The sequence below is a fragment of the Mustela erminea genome, chromosome 1 (assembly GCF_009829155.1).
Source record: "Mustela erminea isolate mMusErm1 chromosome 1, mMusErm1.Pri, whole genome shotgun sequence".
Lineage (NCBI taxonomy): Eukaryota > Metazoa > Chordata > Mammalia > Carnivora > Mustelidae > Mustela > Mustela erminea.
The window spans coordinates 209,764,214-209,786,287 of NC_045614.1; the positions used below are offsets into that span (position 1 = coordinate 209,764,214).

General features: G+C 39.9%; 1 long non-coding RNA gene across 1 annotated transcript; it reads left to right on the top strand.

Annotated features, from left to right (window-relative positions):
• Nucleotides 1-692: 692 nt before the first annotated feature.
• On the top strand, nucleotides 693-21,559 carry LOC116597036. The gene is made up of 3 exons (XR_004288451.1): nucleotides 693-768; nucleotides 13,269-13,273; nucleotides 21,548-21,559. It is a non-coding gene; the product is annotated as an uncharacterized LOC116597036 (long non-coding RNA).
• The last annotated feature ends 515 nt before the right edge of the window (nucleotides 21,560-22,074 follow it).

Consider the following 22,074-nt stretch of genomic DNA (forward strand, 5'->3'; position numbering starts at 1 on the left):
CCATAGAAAAATATGCAAAGGGAAAAAAAAAAAACTCTCCCCAAACTAACCAAACAAAAAAACCTCTCAAAAACACAATTAATTCTTAGCTATAATTTGGGAACAATAACATTATACTTGACTTCAAAGGTTTTTATTAAGGTTAATTAATTAGCTGATTAATCAATTCATCAAATATATGACAGAATATCTTCCATGTGCCAAGCATTAGTCTGGATACTTGGGGTTTATATTCTAGTAGAAAGATCTGCTTATTCTATAGGAATTAAAGGTATGTTTAGTTATAATTACTGTGCAGTGGTGGGCTTTTATTACATTGAACTTTGTGCCATATATACTGTTCCATTGGTGTTGGTTATTTACATATTAAATATTTCAATTGTTATAATCTACTTAACCTTACCTAATTATTGAGCATTTTGACCATTATGACTAGAGTTGCTGTAAACAATCCTCTGTAATTAATTTTCAACAATTTCTTTGAATTATTTCCATAAAATAAATTCTCAGAAAGGAATTACTGGGTTAAAGGATATGAATTCTTTTTTAATTTTTTAAAAATATTTTGTTTATTTATTTGACAGAGAGAGATCACAAGTAGGCAGAGAGGCAGGCAGAGAGAGAGGTGGAGGAAGCAGGCTACCCGCTGAGCAGAGAGCCCGATGTGGGGCTCAGTCCCAGGACCCTGAGACCATGACCTGAGCCGAAGGCAGAGGCTTAATCCACTGAGCCACCCAGGCACCCCGGATATGAATATTTTTGACTATTGTTAGCTTGTACTAGATAAGGCTCTGGGAATGTTGCATCAGATTACATAATCAATGATTTTTTTAATATCCTCAGTATTGTTAGAATTGGATTTTCATCATTTAATTCTGTTTTGCTCATTTATGTATTCAAAATGTTATTTTATGGGGTGCTTCTGTAGCTCAGTGGGTTAAGCCTCTGCCTTTGGCTCAGGTAATGATCTCAGGGTCCTGGGATCCAGCCCCATATTGTGCTCTCTGCTCATCAGGGAGCCTGCCTTGCCCTCTCTCTCTGCCTGCCTCTCTGCCTACTTGTGATCTCTCTCTCCTTGTCAAATAAATAAATGAAATCTTTGAAAAAAATGCTATTTTACAGTTGACTTGAATTTTATGAAGCTGAAGATATTTCTTTCATGTCGTATATACAAATCTAGTTAAGCTAGGTAAAGATGTGGTAATAGCATCACAAAAATCTTAGTGATTTAGTAATAAAGGTTTATTTCTTGTTCATGTTACATTTCCACTGTGGGTTGATCAGAGATATTGCTCCTTATTCTAGGAACCAGCCTGGGAGAGCATCTACTATCAGAAAGGCTATTGGTTCCTGAGGAAGTGTAACAGAATAGCAAATCAATGTGTATGTCATTAAATGCTGTGGTCTGGAAGTTACTCATTGGAAGTGGAAGTCACTTTTCCCACTATTACATTGGCCAGAGCAAGTCATGTGACCATATCCACTTCAAGGGCAAGGGCTCTACAATTCTATCATGGTCTCAAGAGAAGATTCAGAAAAATATGAAAGAATTAATGACCACAATGTCATGACTTATTATTTGTGTTTTTTCTTACAAATGGACTATTTATTCTTTGTCACATTAAGGGAGGCAGTGATTCTGAAAAAAAAAAAGAAAGAAAGAAAGAAAAAGAAGCATAATATTCTTTATTTAATGCTCTTCTCTGAGAATATTAGACACTCATGTCACCACCCCATGGAATTCTTCTCTGGTTCCCCTTCACCTTCACCAACTCAAAATCTGCATTAATCTGGAAGTATTTTGGACTTTGTCTTCACTTTTCGTTTTTGCTAAGTCATAATGACAAACTCGAGAAGTGTCTGATCATCCTGTCCTCATTCTCAACAATGAGGCACTGTTCTCCTGGGTTTTGCTTGTAGCTTTGAGACTATTTGGTGTGAAGCCCAAGGAGTCACTTTGAAGTGATCATTTCAGTGGATCCAAGAAGTGATTACAGGCTAGTGAGTTGCTTGTTCACTTTCAAAGGCAAGCCAATTTGGCTTCATTTCTGGTTAACTTGGTGCTTCCTTTGATGTCACCTGTGTAAAAGAGTGTTACTAAAAACAATCAAAGCATATTTGTACTCCATGTTAAATACTGTTTGATGTATTTTTTATTATCGGACTGAAAGAGTGTTTGTTTCAGGTAAATGGAGGTCTAATTTTCCTTTCAATATAAATCTGATAACTCTAATGAGTTGGCTCTTGTATTTCTCACCTGATTTAGCTCCTTGTATAAACCAACTAGAAAAGAAATAGTTTAGATAGAGATGTGGTTTTCATCTGGGATAGCACCTTTAAGAAAACCATGCTGTTTTTAACAGAGATCACTATATGCTGGTCGGAATATCCCCATTTGGGGAAAAGGGTCTCATACAGAAGGAGGTGTGAGCCACTTGTGGTCAGGGAATTATGTGGGGGGGGGGATGCAAGCGTGTCTGGGAGACTGCACAGACACTGGCAACAAGCAAAGCCAAGAGTCTACTGCATTATGTCATTGACACCTCTGCTCAGGATATACAGGTTCTAGGGTACATCTCTTGTGGTTGAATGCTGGGAAATGCCTGATGAACCAGGCATGGAGGCATTTCTGCTTGGGCCAGTGGGCTCTTTTCTGCTTACTCTTGGGGTGGGCTGGAAGCCTCATAAAAACTGTAAGTGTTCACAACCCTTCGTATCTCACCTAGCCCAGTGGTTCTTAGCCTGTGCCACACATTAGAATCACCAGGGAAATAATGAAAAATACTGACACCCAGGACTCATAGACCCTAGAGATTCTCATTCAGTTAGTCTGTGCTGGAGCCTAGTCTTCCGTATTTTTTTCAAGTTGAAATCTAATGAAGCACAAATGCTTCACATCCTTGCTGTGTCCAATGTATGAAAGTATCTGTTCACCATCAAACATCAAACAACCACACTTGGGGCATTTGTTTTTTCCTGTTCATGAGAGGTAATTATTTCAATTCTTTCTCCAATGTAGTAGCTTCAGTAGTGGCCTCCCAAAAGATATGTCTGTGTCCCAGATACTTTTGACCTTATTTGAAAAAAGATATCTCTAAGTACATGCAGGCAGCTTGAGATGAGATCATTCTGGATTACCCAGATGAGCTTTAAATCCAATGAGAAATGTCTCTGTAAGAGTAAGAAGACACAGAAAAGAGGGGATGACTATTGGAGATGGAGGCAGAGGTTGGAGTCACAGCCATGAGTCAAGCAATGTCTGTGGCCACTGGAAGTTGGGAGAGGCAAGGGAGGAGTCTCTCCTGGGCTTCTGGAAGGAGTTCAGGCTTGCTGACACCTTGACTGGAGACTTCTGCCCTTCACAACCATAAGAGAATAAATTTCTATTAGTTTGAGTCACCAAGTTTGTGACAATTTGTTGTGGTAGTCACTATGTATGTCCTATCTCTTTTTTCCTTTTTTCTTTATTCAAATCATTCCTTTGGCTCTTCCCAGGTGTCTCTTGGCTATTTTCCAGTTGAAGCTTACACTTCTCATGATTTCCCTCCATCCTGTCTTGCACAACCTCCTGACACAGACCCATGGCTCTGGGCCCCATCAAAGACTCTGGCTATTTTCTTGTTCATTTTGACTATTCTATTTGAAGTGGTGCACATTCTCCCTTCACATGTTTATCTCTTCACCTGTGCCCTCAGAATATGTCTTCTTTATGTGTTTCGTGGGAGGTCTTTGTAAGACTAAGTTGATGCACTGAGGTGTAGAGAAAAACAAAGGCAGTGGGGAGAGAGAATAAAGAGATGGAGAACCCTAGGATATGAGACTTGGACCAGGCTAAGTTATATGGCCAAATGCATGATTTGCAGCTCTTGGAAAACTCTTTGCAAAAAGGATCTCATGCACTGCCTTAGTGGAAGGACAGATATATTGGGGCATCAGAGTCTGAGAATGTTCTCGGTCTTCAGAGTCTGGGAATGGTTTAGGTCCTCATTTCTTTGCTCAGTCCTTCTGTTGTTTTATGCAGAAAAGTAGCTCCTCCTTCAAACAGCTCCTCCTACTACAGTGGGCAGAAACAGAGGGGAGTGGGGTATCTCTATTACAATGCAGACTTCCTAAGTATTTACTGCCTTTGAGTGAAGTTCCACCTTAATCTAGTGTCCTACCTGGGTTGCCCAGCTGGTACCAGTGGATGGGATGTGAAGGAGAAGAGGGCCTCTCAGCAGGGCCTTGTGAAGTGCCAAGGATGGTGCAGGAAGGGTAACCCAGGCAGATCCAAGAATCAGAGCTAGGGCACCCAGGGTAGAAAGCAGGAGGTCCGTAGAAACTATTGTGATCGAGAAGAACTGCAGAGGTCCCAGAACATTCTGAACCGGTTCCTGGTTCCAGGTAGTGCTGGAGGGAGAGATGGATTTGCTGATGCAGGTTTCATTTCTTTCTTTCTTTCTTTTAAAGAAACTCTTGAATTTTATTTTAATAAGCTTTTAATTTTAGAACAAATCTCATTTTGAGATATGTAGAAATATTGTAAAGATAGCACACAGAGGGGTGCCTGGGTGTCTCAGTCAGTTGAGCATCTGACTCATGATTTCAGCTCAGGTCATGATCTCAAAGTCATGAGATTGAACCTTGTGTGGGGCTCTGCAAGCATCAGGGAGTCTGCTTGAGATTCTCTTCCTCCGCTCCTCCCCACTGCTTGCTCTCAAATAAATAAACAGATAAATCCTTTTTTTTTTTTTAAAGATTGTATTTATTTATTTGACTGGCAGAGAGCACAAGTAAGCAGAGCGTCAAGCAGAGAGAGAGGAAGGGAAGCAGGCTCCCCACTGAGCAGAGAGCCTGATGCGGGGCTCCATCCTAGGACCCTGGGATCATGACCTGAGCCAAAGGCAGAGGCTTTAACTCACTGAGCCACCCAGGCGCTCAAATAAATCTTAAAAAAAAAAGAAAAGAAAAAAGGAGAGCAGCAAGAGTTCCTATACACCCAGTTTCCCCTATCACTAACATCTAACATGAGTTTGGTATATTTGTTACAATTAGTGAACCACTATTGATGCATTATTTTTAACTGAAGTGCATACCTTATTCAGATTTCCCCTGTTTTTTTTTTTTTTTCCCCTAATATCCTTTTAATGTTCTAGGATCCCATATGGAATCCTACATTAGATTTAGTTGCTGTATATCTCTTTAGCTCCTCTTGGTTGTGACAGTTTCTCAGACTTTGTCTTTGATGACCTTGACAGTTCTGGAGGCCTGCTCAGGCATTTTGCAGAGTGTCCCTCAATTAGAATTTGTCTGAAGTTTTCCTCACGATTACACTGGGGCTTTGGGTTTTGGGGAAGAAGACCACAGAGGTAAAATGCCATTCTCATTGCATAATATCAAAGGTACACTACTATCAAGATGACTTATTACTATTGATGTTAACTCAGATCATCTGAGGCAATGTTTGTCAGATTTCTACACCATAAAGTTAACCCTTTGTCTCCCTTTCCATATTATCCTCTTTGGAAGAAAGTTGCTGTGCAGAGTGGAGGAGTTATGCTTGAGGGTATACTCCATTCTGTATAGATTATTTCAAATTCTTCTTCACAAGAGATTTGCCTGTTCTCCCCCATTTATTTATTTATCCAATCATTTATTTATAACAGAATGGGCTCCTTGATACTTACTTTATTCATTGAGTTATAACCCATTACTGTTTTAAATTTTATTGCTCAAATTGTTCCAGGTTTGGCCACTGAGAACTCTTTCAGTTTGTTCCTGGGTCCATTTGACATAACCCCAACAATGTGAGTTGTTTTTTGTTTTGGTTTTGGTTTGGTTTTGAGTACTTTCTTACTTTCTGGCACTACAAGATGTTCCAGGATCATCTTGTGTATTTCCTGCCCCAGTCTTAGAATCAGCATTTCTCCAAGGCGCCATGGTCCCTTTTTTTGAAGAATGTTTTTATAAACCATGATCTGGATGACCACTGCTTCCAGTCTTCTCAGCTGACATAATATGGAGAATATGTATGTATACAAACTTGTGTCTATACACATATCTATAAATATTTATACACATATAACCATTGGTATCTATTTTAAGGTAAATATGAGATCATCCTGATGTCTCCAACTCTGTTCCATTACTGCATAGATTATTCTAGCTTCCTTTTATTTCTCATCTGTAACCTCCCACCCCAACAGTAAGAAACTCAACTCTCTCCACCTGCCATCCATTTAATTGCCCTATACAATGTATATATATTTCACACACACATATATGTACATGTGTATGTATATATGTATACACATACACATATGTATACATACACACATACACCCATATATATAGTGGTTTCAAAGTCATTGACTCATATCCTCATGTGAAATAACTTTATCAGATAGAATGCAGTGCTGTGCCTATGTGCATTTCTCTGGTCTTTAATCTTATAGACTCTAACTATTTCCAAAGTTACTTAGGTTAGCACTTTATTCCCCTACATTCTGCATTTTCCTCTGGAATCTCCTTACCTCTGAAATGATATTTTATTCCAGCTTATCTAGAAAAATACTAGGGAAGGACTTACACATGAACCAGCCTTTCTGGTTAGAATAGTGGGGTACTCTGATCATCAGGGTACATATCAGTTGTTTACTCCTATGCCAGTGATGGTATCAGGATGCTGGGGTTGTCCATCCATCTATAAGCACATCATTTCTATGGAAAAGGAGCAGTTCCCCAAAGGAATTGTGGATATTGGGACAGATAAAAAACACAGATGTCCACAACATTCTACTCCTTAATCCCACAGCACACACACAGATCCTTCTTTTCATATTTATAATGAATATTTATAATGAACTTATAATTCATATTTCATATTATAATATGCTTCCTTATAACAAAATTTATATGTATCTTTTACCTAAAGAAAGTCAAGCTAAAGCCCACACAATTACCATATCCAACTGCATATCCAGGATCCTTGGTTTGTTTGTTTTTTTTAAGCTTTGAGGGTAGCTTCGAATGGTCGGGCAAATACCTAGAAGTATTTGGATTCTAAAAAAGAAGGAAAACAGAGTAATACTTAACCAAGGATATTAATCTTAAATGGAAGAATTGCAAGGACAATTTTCTTAACCAGGAGACATTCATACATTTGTAGTTCTCACAAAATACTGCATAGGGACTCGACTACTCTATTCCTGTGTTAGTCAAATCCTGTGAAGAAAGCCAAAAATGAAGAATATGGGTTCATGTGTGTTGGGGACATTTGTTCCTAGTCTCAACATTACTTAGTATATATTCTTATTTTGTCTATATACAGAGTTCACTTACCAGTGCTAGCTGAAACTCAAGTATCTTTTATTTTTCATGACGGTTTCATTAGTAATCACTTTGTGTTTGTCAAAAATTTTGTATGTTCTTCTTTAACTCCATTAATCTTAGTTGAATTTCAAAGCATTGAAATTAAATTGTATTAAATTGTTTACTTCGAAAACCTTTAAAAAGTGTTAATGACTGGGAATATTAATTGACACAGAGTGTCTGCAAAGGCAGAATGAGATACAATATGTGACCATTGCTAATATGATAAGACAAAAGTTGACATTAATAAGAGAATCATAACAATTTACCATCTGTTTGATTTTCTGATGCTTCTTAGCTTCCTGTAAAATACTAAGGAAAGAAGAAAACTATTATGTTTATGAAAGGTAATAATGCTGTGTTTGCAAGCAGAGCTTCTCAGTAGTTGAGTCTTTATCACTTACATTCCTTTAAGGATTCTGGTATCTGTCACACACACACACACACACACACACACACTATCCAGGTTCCCCGAGTGATAGACTATTTTAACTATTTCCATTTAATGAATTAATGTTTTCAATATAAAAATCCACATTTACTATAATTGTTTCACTCACAAGATTGATAAAAAGATAGAGGCATTATAGGTTGTATCAACCAATATTTGACAAACATTTAAAATCAGGTGGATCAGTATTGTCCTCTCTCTTTTCTATCAATATATCATTACTATGATTGTCCATATAAGAAGTTTCCATTTAAGACTTTTTATGGGTATGAGGCCCTGCCCTCTCTACCTTCTGGCTCCCTGGCCTCCCTGTGATAGACAAATTCTGATGAGTGGTCCATCGTAAAACTCAATCTTTTCATGTCTCAGCTAGAAAATCATCAGTAACTCTTCACTTGTGTTCTCTGTTTTTCTTCTACTCTCTCCTCTAATGTAAATCTATCAATCTCTTTCTTTGCAGGATCATTTTCATCAGGGTTCAAACATGTTCTTATATTTATCTTCTTAAAAAATAATGTCTGTTAAGGAGTGCCTGGGTGGCTCAGTCCATTAAGCGTCTGCCTTCTGCTCAGGTCATGATCCCAGGGTCCTGGGATCGAGTCCCACATCGGGTTCTCTGCTCAGCACAAAGCCTGCTTTTCTCTCTCTCTCTGACTGCTGCTCTTCCTACTTGTGCTCTCTCTCTCTCTAAAATCTTTTAAGAAAAATAGTCTCTGTTGATGCTACATCCTTTTCTAATCACCACCACATTCCCTCAGCTCCCTTTTACAGCAAAATGTTTTCAGTTGAACATACCTGTCTCTACTTTTTCAACTTTTACTCTTTATGCATTGCATGTAGATTGGAATCGATTCTCTAATTTCCCTTTCTGTATTTTCATTGTTAGTGTATAAGAAAGCCACTGATTTCTGTACATTGACTTTGTATCCTGCCATGTTGCTGAATTGCTGTATGAGTTCTAGTAGTTTGCGGGTGGAGTCTTTTGGGTTTTCCATATAAAGAATCATGTCATCTGTAAAGAGAGAGAGTTTGATTTCTTCATTACCAATTTGGATACCTTTTATTTCCCTTTGTTGTCTGATTGCTGTTGCTAGGACTTCTAATACTATGTTGAACAAGAGTGGTGAGAGTGGGCATCCTTGTCGTGTTCCTGATCTCAACGGGAAGCATGCAAGCTTTTTCCCATTGAGGATGATATTTGCTGTGGGTCTTTCATAGATAGATTTGATGAAGTTCAGGAATGTTCCCTCTGTCCCTATACTTTGAAGCGTTTTAATCAGGAACAGATGCTGGATTTTGTCAAATGCTTTTTCTGCATCAATTGAGAGGACCATGTGGTTCTTCTCTCTTCTTTTATTAATTTGTTCTATCGCATTGATTGATTTGTGAATGTTGAACCATCCTTGTAGCCCAGGGATGAATCTCACCTGGTCATGGTGGATAATCTTTTTAATGTGCTGTTGGATCCTGTTTGCTAGGATCTTGTTGAGAATCTTAGCATCCATATTCATCAGTGATATTGGTCTGAAATTCTCCTTTTTGGTAGGGTCTTTTCTTGGTTTGGGGATCAGGGTAATTCTGGATTCATAGAAAGAGTCAGGGAGTTTTCCTTCTGCTTCAATTTTTTGAAACAGCTTCAGGAGAATAGGTGTCATTTCTTCTTTGAAAGTTTGGTAGAATTATCCAGGGAATCCATCAGGTCCTGGGCTCTTGTTTTTTGGGAGGTTTTTGATCACTGCTTCAATCTTGTTACTCGATATTTGTCTATTCAGGTTGTCAATTTCTTCCTGATTCAATTTTGGGAGTTTATAGTTTTCCGGGAATGCATCCATTTCATCTAGGTTGCTTAGCTTGGATTCACAGCCCCACCACTTCACTGTGGTTGTTCCTATCAAGGTCATTAGTTTGATCTCCACATTGCTAAATTCTGTGGTCATTTTTTTCTGTATATATATTCAAGCTCTCAGAAGCATTTAACATAGTTGATTATTCTTATTGAAATGTTCCTTATGTTGGCTTTCATGGGGTCATACTCACCAGACTTATTCCCACCTTTTTGACTGCTCTCCAGTAATGGACATAAAATAAATCATAAAATAGTCCCAATTAATCAAGAGAAGAAAGTAAAAGAGGGAAAAATAATAAAGAACAAAAAGGACAAATGAAAGCAACAACAACAACAAAAAGATGGTAAGTGGAAATTCTAGCATATGGATAATTGCACTAAATATAAATAGTCCAAACACCCCAACTAAAAGGCAGAGATTGTCAGACTGGATAAAAATTCAAGACTACATCATGTGCTTCCTACAACAAACTATCTTTAGGTCAAAGACAGAAATAGGCTAAAAGTAAAAGGATGGCTAAATATATACCATGCTAACTTTCACTAATCCAGTGAAAGCTGGATTGGCTATATTAACATCAGACAAAATAGACTTTGGAACAAGGAATATTGCCAGGGATAAAGAAGGAGAGCTCATAATAATAAAGTGATCATTTTTTCAAGAACGAATAACAGTTCTAAATGTATATTTATCAAGAATCAGACTTCAAAATACCTAAAGCAAAAACAACATAACTGAAAGGACAAACAGACAAACCTATAATTATAGTTTAAGACAACACTCCTTTCTCTTTAATTTTTAGAAGAAAACCAATAAAAGTATAGAACTTGAGCAAGGTGATATAATTGACAGTTATTTTAAAATGCTCCATGACAACAACAGAATACCCATTTTAAAAATTTGCACATGGAATGTTCATTAAGATAGGTCATATAAAAAAAAAGATAGGTCATATGTGGGGTCATAAAATAAGTCTTAATAATGAATAAAAGAATAAATGAGTAAAAGAAATGAAGTCATATGGAATTTGTTCTTTGATGATAATGGAATTAAATTGGAAATCTATGACAAAGATCATCCATGAAGAGCATGGAGAGAGAGAGGAGATATGGTCCAAGGTTAAAACTTGGGGAAATACCAGTATGATGATACCACAAGAGGAGCTCTTGAAAAAAGCCAATGGTAAAAGGTCAAAGAAGAATAAAGAGAACCAAGAAAGAGGAGTCACAGAGGCCAAAGGAACAGAGAAATTCAAGGAACCACAATACTAAATGAAGAAGTATCCAATAAAATGACTGTTGAAACAAATCCATTGTGCTTGGAGACATGGAGATTAGTGTTGACCTCAGGAAGAGGGCAGTTGATGAGAAACAGGAAGTAAAGGCAGTATCTATCCTTCTTTCAGGCAAACCTCCTTACATCTTGGGAAAGCCAAAAATATAAAAACAATGCAGTGGCTGGAGGGAGAGTCAGGGTCAGAGTAGGGGATTTTTTTTTTTTTTTTAGCTTGTTAATTTGTTGTTTTAAAGATAAGGGAGAATTTTTAAAAAGATTTTATTTTTCATTTGACAGAGAGAGAACACAAGCAAGGGGAGCAGCAGGCAGAAGGAGAGGGAGAAGCCCAGGGAGTCCAATGTGGGGCTTGATCCCAGGAGTCTGGGATCACATCATGACCGGAGCCAAAGGCAGACACTTAACAGACTGGGCCACCAGACACCCCAAGCTGAGGGAGATTTGAACAGATTTATAGACTGAAGATTAAGATTTGGTAGTAAAGGAGATGAGAAGAAATGAAATTATGACTGTCGGTGGAGAATTCATCTTGGATACAGAGATAAGAAGTAACAATATAAGGATGAGTGAAAATGTAGATCAATTTGTAGGTGGGCTGGAAATTGTTATACAGAACACCACCATTGACTCAACTTTTACCTTTATGTTGATGACTCTTAAACTTTATCCTTACCCCTAACTTTTGATCTCCATACTCAATTTCTAATGGTTCTCTGGTCTTGTTCACTTAAATAGACCACTACTTTGCATTTACACATATGAAGACTAACTTGTATTCTGCCTGACAGGTTCCCTTTCTGTTGTCCCTTTCTTCCTCCCCGCCCCCCCCCCCCCGGCTCTGGCAAGTAAAACCTCAAGTCAGCCACGTATGTGGCATATCCTAGCCTTAGGTCAAATAAAAATTTAGGTTCCATGTGTCAAAAGCTACAGGACATGGGGTGGGTTGTTGATGTGTATGGGATGGGTGTGGGTGATGGATCATAAAAGATAGGTTTTGAAAACAAAAATAAAAGATAGATTTTGAGATGATGACAAATCAAAGCCAGCCAGGTTACCCCAAAAAGTCACCAATCCACAGAGGTGAGACAGGAGGGAGAATCTAGGTAGAAAGACAGCAAGATGAAATTTGGGGGGGCTATAGATTAGAAGGTTTGGAGGGTGGGAAGCACATCTTGGAGGAAGTTCTAAACTGACAAAATGCTGGATTCAAACCCTTACCATTGTGTTCCTTTGACCTTGAACATGCACATAGAAAGAATCACTAAAAGCACCTCACCAACCTGGCATGGACTCCCCAAGTTTATAGGTTGACGGATCCATCATTCTTCTACACCCCAGCCTTGGAATGTGGACTTCCCCTTGATTGTTCCTTCTTTTTCCCTCATCTGCACCTTACCATGGTTTATTTTTGAGTGCCAGATATTCTTTCTCTGCAATGTTTCTGTACTCTGGCCCCCAAAGCATGCATCTCCTTTTTTTCTTTTCCTCTCACAACCACTGTCAAGATTCCTTACACCTTTTGTTTCTAGTCAGTTAAAAATGATTTTTTTTAAAAGGTTTTCTCATAGTTTCCATACTCTTGGCAGACTAGATCTGGCTGGAGGCCAGTAGTAGCAATGTGCAAGAAAATGAAATATATATATATATATATATATATGTATATATATATATGTATGTGTATATATACACACATATGTGTATATATATATATATAAAATAATGAAGAAAAACACTGATCCAACCCTTGGAAAATAACTCCCCTGAAGGTCTAGGTTTATATTCTGGGCCAAGATGTTGATTATTGTTTATTTGCTCTGAGCTAGACATGGTGGCTACAAGCTGTTTGGCTTTCCAAAGGTCTCACAAGATATTATAGCTCTACATAGCCCCCCTTCGGAGTAGATTTCATTAGGGCAAAAAATATTAATGTTTTGGCCTGAAGATTGCTACAGTCCATTTGCTTGATGGTGAGTTGGGGATTCATCCATGCTGGGCCATGACCCCACTCTTTTGCCCCCATCAGTAAATTTAAATTTCATAAATGCTTGGATGTGAAAGCCCTCAGGAAAGTATCCTCTTTCCTCATTCACCTTGACCACATGGGATCACCTGTGGTTTGGGGCCAGTGTATTAATAGCACTATAAATACAGCTCACAAACTGGTCATCACTTCTCTCTTTGATATCATCTTTTTCAAGGACAAAAATCTCCACTTTGTGGTAGACTTTGCTGCTTTTGACATATGAGCATCTGGAAACAGGTATTGTCAATATTCAGTTCAGATGTGTGGCCACATTTATTCCAGCTTTGGCCCAGTGGCAGCAGAGTATATGTTACAAACAGTTGACCTACCAGTCACATCAACCAGCAACTGTTCCTAGTCTCTTTACTCACAGAATTAAAGTGTTAGTCCATCCTCATGTCCTCATGTTCAAGAAACATAAAAACCTGTCAGAACACTTACTCATAATGGCTCTTCCTGGACCCTAGAGTAAAGGAAAAGGTGTCCCGACTACTGTGTGAGAAAGGGAGGGAACTGTGACATAAGGGTTGGGTGGTACATGCTGTCACTGATGCCCATGTGAGGTTGGGGAAGGTGGCAACATGGCCTGCCAATCAGGCCACCAGGAATACTGGCCAACCCCAGAGACTGAGCTGGCTAGGGAGAGCAGTATGGAAGGCAGCTTAGAGGTCTACCAGGGAAAGCCCTGGGTTTCACCAACATATCTAGATAACCACTGGTGGGGGACACATCCTGGTTTAATGTGGGGGGCAGGGAGGCTGGAAATAGTTTCCTAGTTATTATCCAAGGCCTGAGTGTGACTCAGGTAGAGAGAAGACACAGTTCTAGGTCTCAAACTCCCATCCTCACGTTTCCCCAGTGGTGGTACTTACCAAGGGAGTGGTGCCACGTGCTTGAGGGGAGTATTTGGAAATATGAGGGGGGCATTTTAGTGAGTCACCATGCTATGGGTGTTAGCATGAGGAACTGAGCAGGGAGGAAAAAGTCAGCAAGGCCTGGAACAGTGGCACCCAACAAAGAATTGTCCTGCTGGGTTGTCTCCCTATGAGAAATACACATGGCCTTCCTAGGAAGCTCCCACCAAGTCTAGACAGACTCTGTATTTCGGAGTTTCAATATGGTGTCCTGCACCTGTCTTTGCCTATCAGAGCACAGAGCTCTGAGCTCCTGAAGAGAAGACCCAGATCCAGGTTGGCCTTTCAGGGGTTGGCACCGCCTCGCATTAGCTAGGAACACAACATGCCTGTTCAGTTCAGCAGCTCCTGCAGTTGACAGTGACCCCAAGCCCTCACTATCACCACAGCAAAGACTATTTTTAGTAGAGGTTGCTCCTCTGAGAGGAAAACTGACTTTTATGGCAGGATTCGTGATGAGGATGCCTTTAGAGGAATGGATGGACAACAATTTTAATTTACCACTTGCAGCTCTCAGGGAACAAAGGTATACCCAGAAATATGAGTTCATTCAGCTTTTAGAAGGTTCTAGAAGTTTATACTACCAGGTTTCTCTTTCCTAGGCACTAACCCAGTTGTTGGTTGTTCAGTTTCTTGAACCTGAGCAATGGTATTGCAATAATTGCTAGATCCAAGCTTAGAAATAGAGGTAGCAAGATTCTGGCTTTCTTTTTGAGTTTTTCTTTTTTTCTCTTCTCCTCTCTAAAGGTAAGAGCAAAGCATGCCAGTGGTTTGCTAATTGTCTTCAAGTGAAAAGACTGTTTAATTCAGAAGAGATTTTAGACTCCCAGGGGTGTGACGCCCATCATTTCACAATGGAGAATTATTTTGTGGTATTTATTTTATGATTCCTGACCCTTGTTCTAAATCTTGCTGGTGTGTTTTCATTTAAAATGTATTAACTGAAACTTGGCATCGTGACTTGGCTCTATTAAGGTCTACAACAGCTTAATCCAGATTTTATTATACTGGGACTTGAGTGTATGAACTGTAATATGGGAGAAGCTTGGGGATAAATAAAGTGATTTTGATACTTACTATGTATTTAACTCTTTTGGTGCCCTCTTGGCAATTAAATGGGAGTATTTGTGGTTGGATTTCAATGTTTTCATAATGTTGTGACTGTTAAGCCTTCCTGAGACTGGGGCTCAATGGGGCGTGGGTTTTGTGGGAGACTCAGTTGAAAGCTCTAGGTCCTATGGTGGTCATTCATTAGGCTTGTCTAGTGAATGCTGGGCCCCATGAAGCAGCATGAAGAAAGCAGCCTCAACTTCCCCTCTGAGCTCTGGGATATTCACATCTGATCACCTCTTTATGAGCTTTACTTGGAACTCTTACACGTTCTTTTTTTTTTTTTTTTTAAAGATTTTATTTATTTATTTGACGACAGTGATCACAAGTAGGCAGAGAGGCAGCCAGAGAGAAAGAAGGGAAGCAGGCTCCCTGCTGAACAGAGAGCCTGATGCAGGTCTCTATCCTAGGACCCTGGGATCATGACCTGAACCAAAGGCAGAGGCTTAACCCACTGAGCCACCCAGGCACCCATGGAGCTCTTGCACGTTCTTCAACCTCAGTGCTTACAAGTAGACCTCCTGTCCTCTCCTTCAGACGAGCTCCTTGCCTGTACACCCCTTCTAAAAGTGGAGCCACCACTCACCTAGGTGCCCCTGCAACTCCCTCTCCTCTATCACAAACTTTTGTCTGCAACCTGTCCACTTCTCTCCATCTCTACTGTCCCATCCCAGGTCCGGCCCCAGTTGTTCTCCCCTGGAGTACCCTTTTGCCTCTTACCATCTTCCCATGACTATTGGTGACTACGTTCATCTGCAACCTTCTCTCCTACAGCCAAGGTAGTCTCCTCTAACTAGAAACCAAAGCAGCTTACAACCCTACTCCAAACCCTTCAATGGCTTCCCAGTGCACCTGGTTTAGGATTTAAGATTTTTATGTATCCTGAAGACCCTGAAGAATGTGTGTGGTGACCACCTAGCTAAGTCATCTCACTGGGTCCTGTTCTAAGTCCTCCTCTTAATTCATCATAGTCTGTGTGTTTGTGGTTTCAGGCATTCTACCTGGAACTCCCAATGACATTCCCCAGATGAGACCTTCAAGAGATGAAGGTCTGCTCTTGTCTGATGTTCTTTCTGGATTTCCTGATATGCCAGGGTGTGTAGAATGGTGGGCTTACTCCATGAGCCCTCAGGAGCTATCAATATAAATTCCTTTGTTCTTCCAACAGGCTGACTGCTGGAATCAAGATACTTTTGGCTATTTTTCCAGGAGAGAAAATAAAATGTGCTTAATTGTTCCTAGATGTAATGCATTTAATTTACTTGCTCTCAAATTTTCACCTGGGCCTAGAAAGTTTGTATGTGAAAGAAATCTTTACAAAGTTTGAAAATAATTTATAGAAAATTAGAAGGAAAAAAAAAAGGTGAAGGTAGGTGAAGGCTGTTTGCTCCATTGCTGCTGGCACATACTGAAGGAAGTCTGAAAGGTCACTTATTAAGGCCATTTTCCTCCGTTTTCTTGGGAAGAAATACAACACTATGAATTTAGGATAGCAGGTTTGTAAACCACTCAGGAGGAAAAGCAGATATTCCAAAGAGATGTACAAAGTCTTTTATCACTAATCTTTTCAGTGATGAGCTGTTTAGGGCAAAGACATGCTTATGGGGAATCTAGGAAAGCCCCTGGAAGCCAAACTCTGAGTTTAACACACCCAAGACTCAGAAAGGAAAAGAAGAAGGACATTTCTCCAAGGCCTGCCCCAGCTGGATGGCGCCTCTTCACCAGCTTCTCAAGCACCTCTTTATTGCACTGTGCATCTGAAAATCGAAGGGAAATTTTCTCAAGAGGTCTTCTAGTTTGGCTCCCTAGCTTCAACAAGGGAGCTAAGAATAATAAACACCTTGTACACTTGGATCCAAAGAAGCTAAGTAACCTTGCCCAAGGTTGCACAGCTAGTAAAGGACAGAGCTGGTGCTCGAACCCAAACCAGTGTGGGCCAGACCCATGCTCTTAACTCCTACATGGTATCTCTGCTTCCCGGTCCACAACTGTGTCAGTTCATGGTTCTCAATGTTCTGGTCTTGCTGTTTTCAGTGCTGCAGTGTTGTGATTTCCCACATTGTTTCTCCTTTTCCCTAACTACTCCCCACCGCCGCCTTCTTCCAATCTGTCTACAGGCCAATATGAAATAAAAATGTTGTAACTTTCTTTTTAGAGAATGTTCTAACCCCTTGGTCCTCTGCCTCACCTTCTTTGCCCATCATAACAAGGTTGAGAAACTAAAGCATTTAGAACTTCACAACTGCTCACCATGCAGAAAATGATTCCCTTTCATTTATGGTGCAAAAATGTGCCCAAAATGTGGAACATAATCTTCCCCATTCCCAGAGATATTGCCCTAGACTTCTGTTAGCAACATTATTTTCTTTGGAGCCTTATGCACCTATACAGAAGGATCTAATTATGTTTTAGCAAATCTCAGTGAGAAAGATCTAGTGTAGTAAGCTATCTCATTTCAAATAAAGATCATATGCAGAAATTGTATTCCATTTTTAAGCCATACAATCTTATTTTATTTTCAATCATTTTATAAATTGTCTAAAATTCTTTTAGCAACATAGCAGGCTGTATAAAAATTGATATGCAAACACATATGTAAATCTGAGAGCAAGTATAGAAGACATAAGGTACTGGGGTTAACACCAGATAACTAGAACCTGAAATGATATGTCATTGTACTTGCAGATATGTATTGATTGACATACATTAACATGTATGTCAATGTACACGCACTAGTGATAAAAGAATATGTACCATTTTTCCACCCAAACCAAAAGTAATGTTAATCAGGGAGCCGCAAATAATGTAAAATATGATCATGCTTGTGATCCACCAAAGTCACACTGCTACTCTCAAGGTAGAAGGCTGAAAATTCTCAGGAACCCCTCCATCTATTGGCTGCATGCTCTCTGTGGAAGTGTGATGAACACATCTGATATCTTGCCATTATCTCTCCTTTTGGTGTTGTTCTGTGCATTTCCCTAAAAGGGGATCACCAGTTTACTGTCTCCTGTAGCTATGGTGTTCATCCAACTAACTCCCTCTCCTGTGAATTCAAATGGGTAGATTCATAAATGGTACAGATGGAGAAATAGATTAATTTTAGAAAGGTTACTGGCAGGGATACCCTTGGGACCGAACCACATCCAAGACAGAAATAATCTTTGTGCTTTCAAAATTGGAAAGTCTGATGCAATTTTACTCTCCTTGTCAAAAGGCTGGATGTGGTACAAAGACCATGGGGGGAAAATGGGAAAAGTGTGTGCCACTCAGGTGGCTTGACATGAATAGCTTAAAAATGAAGCAAACTATCATGCCAGGATTTTATACTAAGTTATCAGAAGATTTTTTGGAGTTTGAAATGTTGATAATCGGATTCTGGGTCCAAATAAATTGTCTACCAAAGGTTAGTCCGTCCTTCCTTCCTCCTTGCTTCCTTCCTCCCTCCCTCTCTCCCCTTCCTTTTCTCCCTCACTTCTTCCCTCTCCCCCCTTCCTTTCTTTCTTTCTTTCCCTCTCTCTCTTAAATGCTGCAAATATGCTAAGTGACATGGGACAGAGAAATAAGACATGATCCCTATGTTCATTGACTAACGGGGGAGATGAATGTGGACCTAGATACCAACTCTAATATTTGATGGTATGTGCTGTGATTGTCCCCTCTGGGGATGGGAGGAGGTTCCCTGACCAAACCACAACTCCTCTCCCCTCCCTTTACCCAAAAGCTTCATCATATGGTGTGCATTTCTATTTGAAATTACTTATATATTTAGGTTCCATTTCTTCCCACTAGAACACCAACCTTATAAAGACAGGGACTTAGTTTTATTCATCAGCTTATCCCCAGTGTCTGGAAAAGAGCTTCATTGATAGGTGTTTCGAAACGAAGATGTGTTATGAGCATAGGGCTATGGATATGCTGAGAAGGGGGAGATTACCTGCAGCAAAGGATGGTGGTGGTCAGAGGGAAGAAGAATTGCTGAGGATGGGGCACAAACTGTAGTGTTTCACTGGGTAGGGAAAGTGAAGCAAACTCATCCCTGGAAGAGGGGACAGGCTCATATGTGTGTGGGGAGGGAAAAAAAAAAAAACTTCAAATGGGAAATTTAGGGCAGGGAACCCCTGTTTCAGGTGTGGTGAGTGAGGAGCAGGAGAGGAAACCTTACCAAGACTGGGCTGGACTGTGAAATGGTCTACCACAAAGTGAAAAACAATGTGAATTCACTGAGTTGTTGGGAGGGCAACAAAATTATTTCTGTAACTATTTGGTATATAAAAATAAATACATGGTGTGTGTGTGTGTGTTCAGTGAGCATTTCACACAGTAAATAACTAACAAAATTAGTTCCCTTGTATTGCATGCCAAGGAACTTATCCTACAGTTATTGAATTTTCCCTTGCCTGAGGTATTTAACAAGGGGAGGGGCACAATGAGATGGGTGTTTTGGCAAGCTCCAGAGAACATGCGGAGGATGGACCATGCAAGAACCTGTAATAGGAAGGCCAGGTTAAAGACTGTGGAAGTCAGAGGTGATGATGACCAAATTAAGGCCAAGTCAGTTTGGAGAGAGGAAAAGGTTTCCATTCAAGGGATATTTAAGCAGTAAATGAACAGATCTGTGTATCCTAATTCAATATGGAGAATAAAGAAGAGAGGACATGGGGAGTTAGAGAGGAGAAGGGAGTTGGTGGAAATTGGAAGGGGAGGTGAACCATGAGAGACTATGGACTCTGAAACACAATCTGAGGAGTTTGAAGTGGCAGGGGGGTGGGAGGTTGGGGGAACCAGGTGGTGGGTATTATAGAGGGCTCGGATTGCGTGGAGCACTGGGTGTGGTGCAAAAATAATGAATACTGTTATGCTGAAAATAAATTTAAAAAAATTAATAATAATAAAAAAAACAATCTGAGGGTTTTGAAGGCTCGGGGGGTGGGAGGTTGGGGGAACCAGGTGGTAGGTATTAGAGAGGGCACGGGTTGCATGGAGCACTGGGTGTGGTGCAAAAACAATGAACACTGTTACGCTGAAAAGAAATAAAAAATTAAAAAAAAAAAAGAAGAAAGGAACTGAAGATAACATTAAAATGCCTTCACTGCATTTATTATTATCTGATATGATAAAATATACCTGGCTTTTGTTTGCTTGTTTGTTTTGTGGACTATGTCACCCACTAGAAAGTGAGCTTCTTAAGGACTCTGCCAATTTTGCTCTCTATTGTATTTCCATAGCCTAAAACTGTGCCTGGCCCTTAGTGAAGACTCAGTTAGTATTTTCAGATAAATTAGTGAATGAATGAGAATGCTCTTTGCCATAGATCAGATAAGGAAGGCAGGAAAATATCAAGTTTGGATGAAGAGATTGGAAAGAAGGCTCAAAGGTTAGGATCCAGGTGGAGCTGCCGAGGTTCTCTTGAACCTATGAGAAAAGTCAAGACTTCAGAAAGTCACAAATCCTGGAATCATTTTGGCATCATTAACATGGTGGTGATGAATGACATCATTAGGGAAGATAAGAAGGGGCACAGATCAAGAATGAAAACCTAGGGGCGCCTGGGTGGCTCAGCGGGTTAAGGCCTCTGCCTTCGGCCCAGGTCATGATCCCAGGACCCTGGGATAGAGCCTTGCATCGGGCTCTCTGCTCAGTGCAGAGCCTGCTTCTCTCTCTCTCTCTCTCTCTCTCTGCCTGCCTCTCTGCCTACTTGTGTTCTCTGTCAAATAAATAAATAAAATCTTAAAAAAATAAAAGAATTAAAACCTAGAGCATACCAATATGCAAAGAAAGACAGAACCAAGACAAGAAATGAGAAGGCGTGTGAGAAGTGTCAAAGGAAAGACCCAACAGGGTGTTGTTCAAGAACCATGGCAGGAGAAAGCTTCAAGAAGGCCAGTGTCAACTGACAAACCCAACAGCACATAGTTTTATGGTTCAATTTCCATGGAGAGAGGGGTTGGTGTGCTAGGGCAGTGTGCTAGAGCTAGGTTGCAAGAGTCGCCAAATGTTGACTTTTGGGAAATTTTGTTTAAAAATTAAATTTTGTAAGCTTACCATTAAATACATTTTATTAAAATCAAAGATAATAAATATTCAAAACTCTTCGCTTGCTAATTATTTTATTACATTTTACTACCATCTGTGTTCTTGAGGTTACTTGTATCTGTTGTGTCTGTGTGGTTTAACTGTTACATAGTGGGATGATAGTGACTGTCCCTTCTCAGCTTCGCAGTCAATGATGTTATGTTGGTAGTGTGATGTTAGCCACCATAGGAGTATTTACACCATGGCAATTGTCAGAAGCCATAAAGTGAGACTCTTCTCCTTAGAGAGCTGGTTGTTAAACATTTAGCATACACAGGGTCTACCACTGCTTAAAATGGGGGGAAAAGGAGTTAGTGTGAGTTTCATTTAGACTAGGGAGGATGGGAGTAAGAAGCCACTGGAGATGGTGGTAGAGATGCTGGAAACAATGGTGCTTGGCTGAAGCATGACTCTGCGTGGGTGGTGGACTGGGTCCCAGAGCCTGCGTATGGGGAGGGCCTCTTGTCCACTGAGATGGCCTAAGTTCCATTTAAATCTATAACAAAATAATGAGACTTTTTCAGCCATATCCTCAAGAAGACTGTTGGGTGTTCCATTTAGTCTACTTCTCCTTCTAGAGTTCACCTTTGAGCACTTAAAAATTTGCCTGAAGTGTACTGCCTCTTTATTTGTATAAACACTATTCCTTGGTAAATTGCTAGAAAGACAGTGATTTTGTGTAATGGACTGCTTCAGTATGGACAGTTCCAGTGGAATTGCTGGAGCTCCAGTTCAAATGCCTCCCTTAAATTGGTGAAGTGAGTATCTAGAACAAATTGCTGGAGGGAACTTAGAATTTCTTGATCTTTTTAAACCTTGATTTGATTTTTGATAAATGCAAAGTTCATGCTCTTTAAAAAGATTACTTGAGGGGCACCTGGGTGGCTCAGTTGGTTAAATGTCTGACTCTTGATCTCAGCTCAGTTCTTGATCTCAGTGTTGTGAGTTCAAGCTTCATGTTGGGCATGGAGCCTAGTTAAAAATAAAAATATTACTTGAGGTTCAAATTAA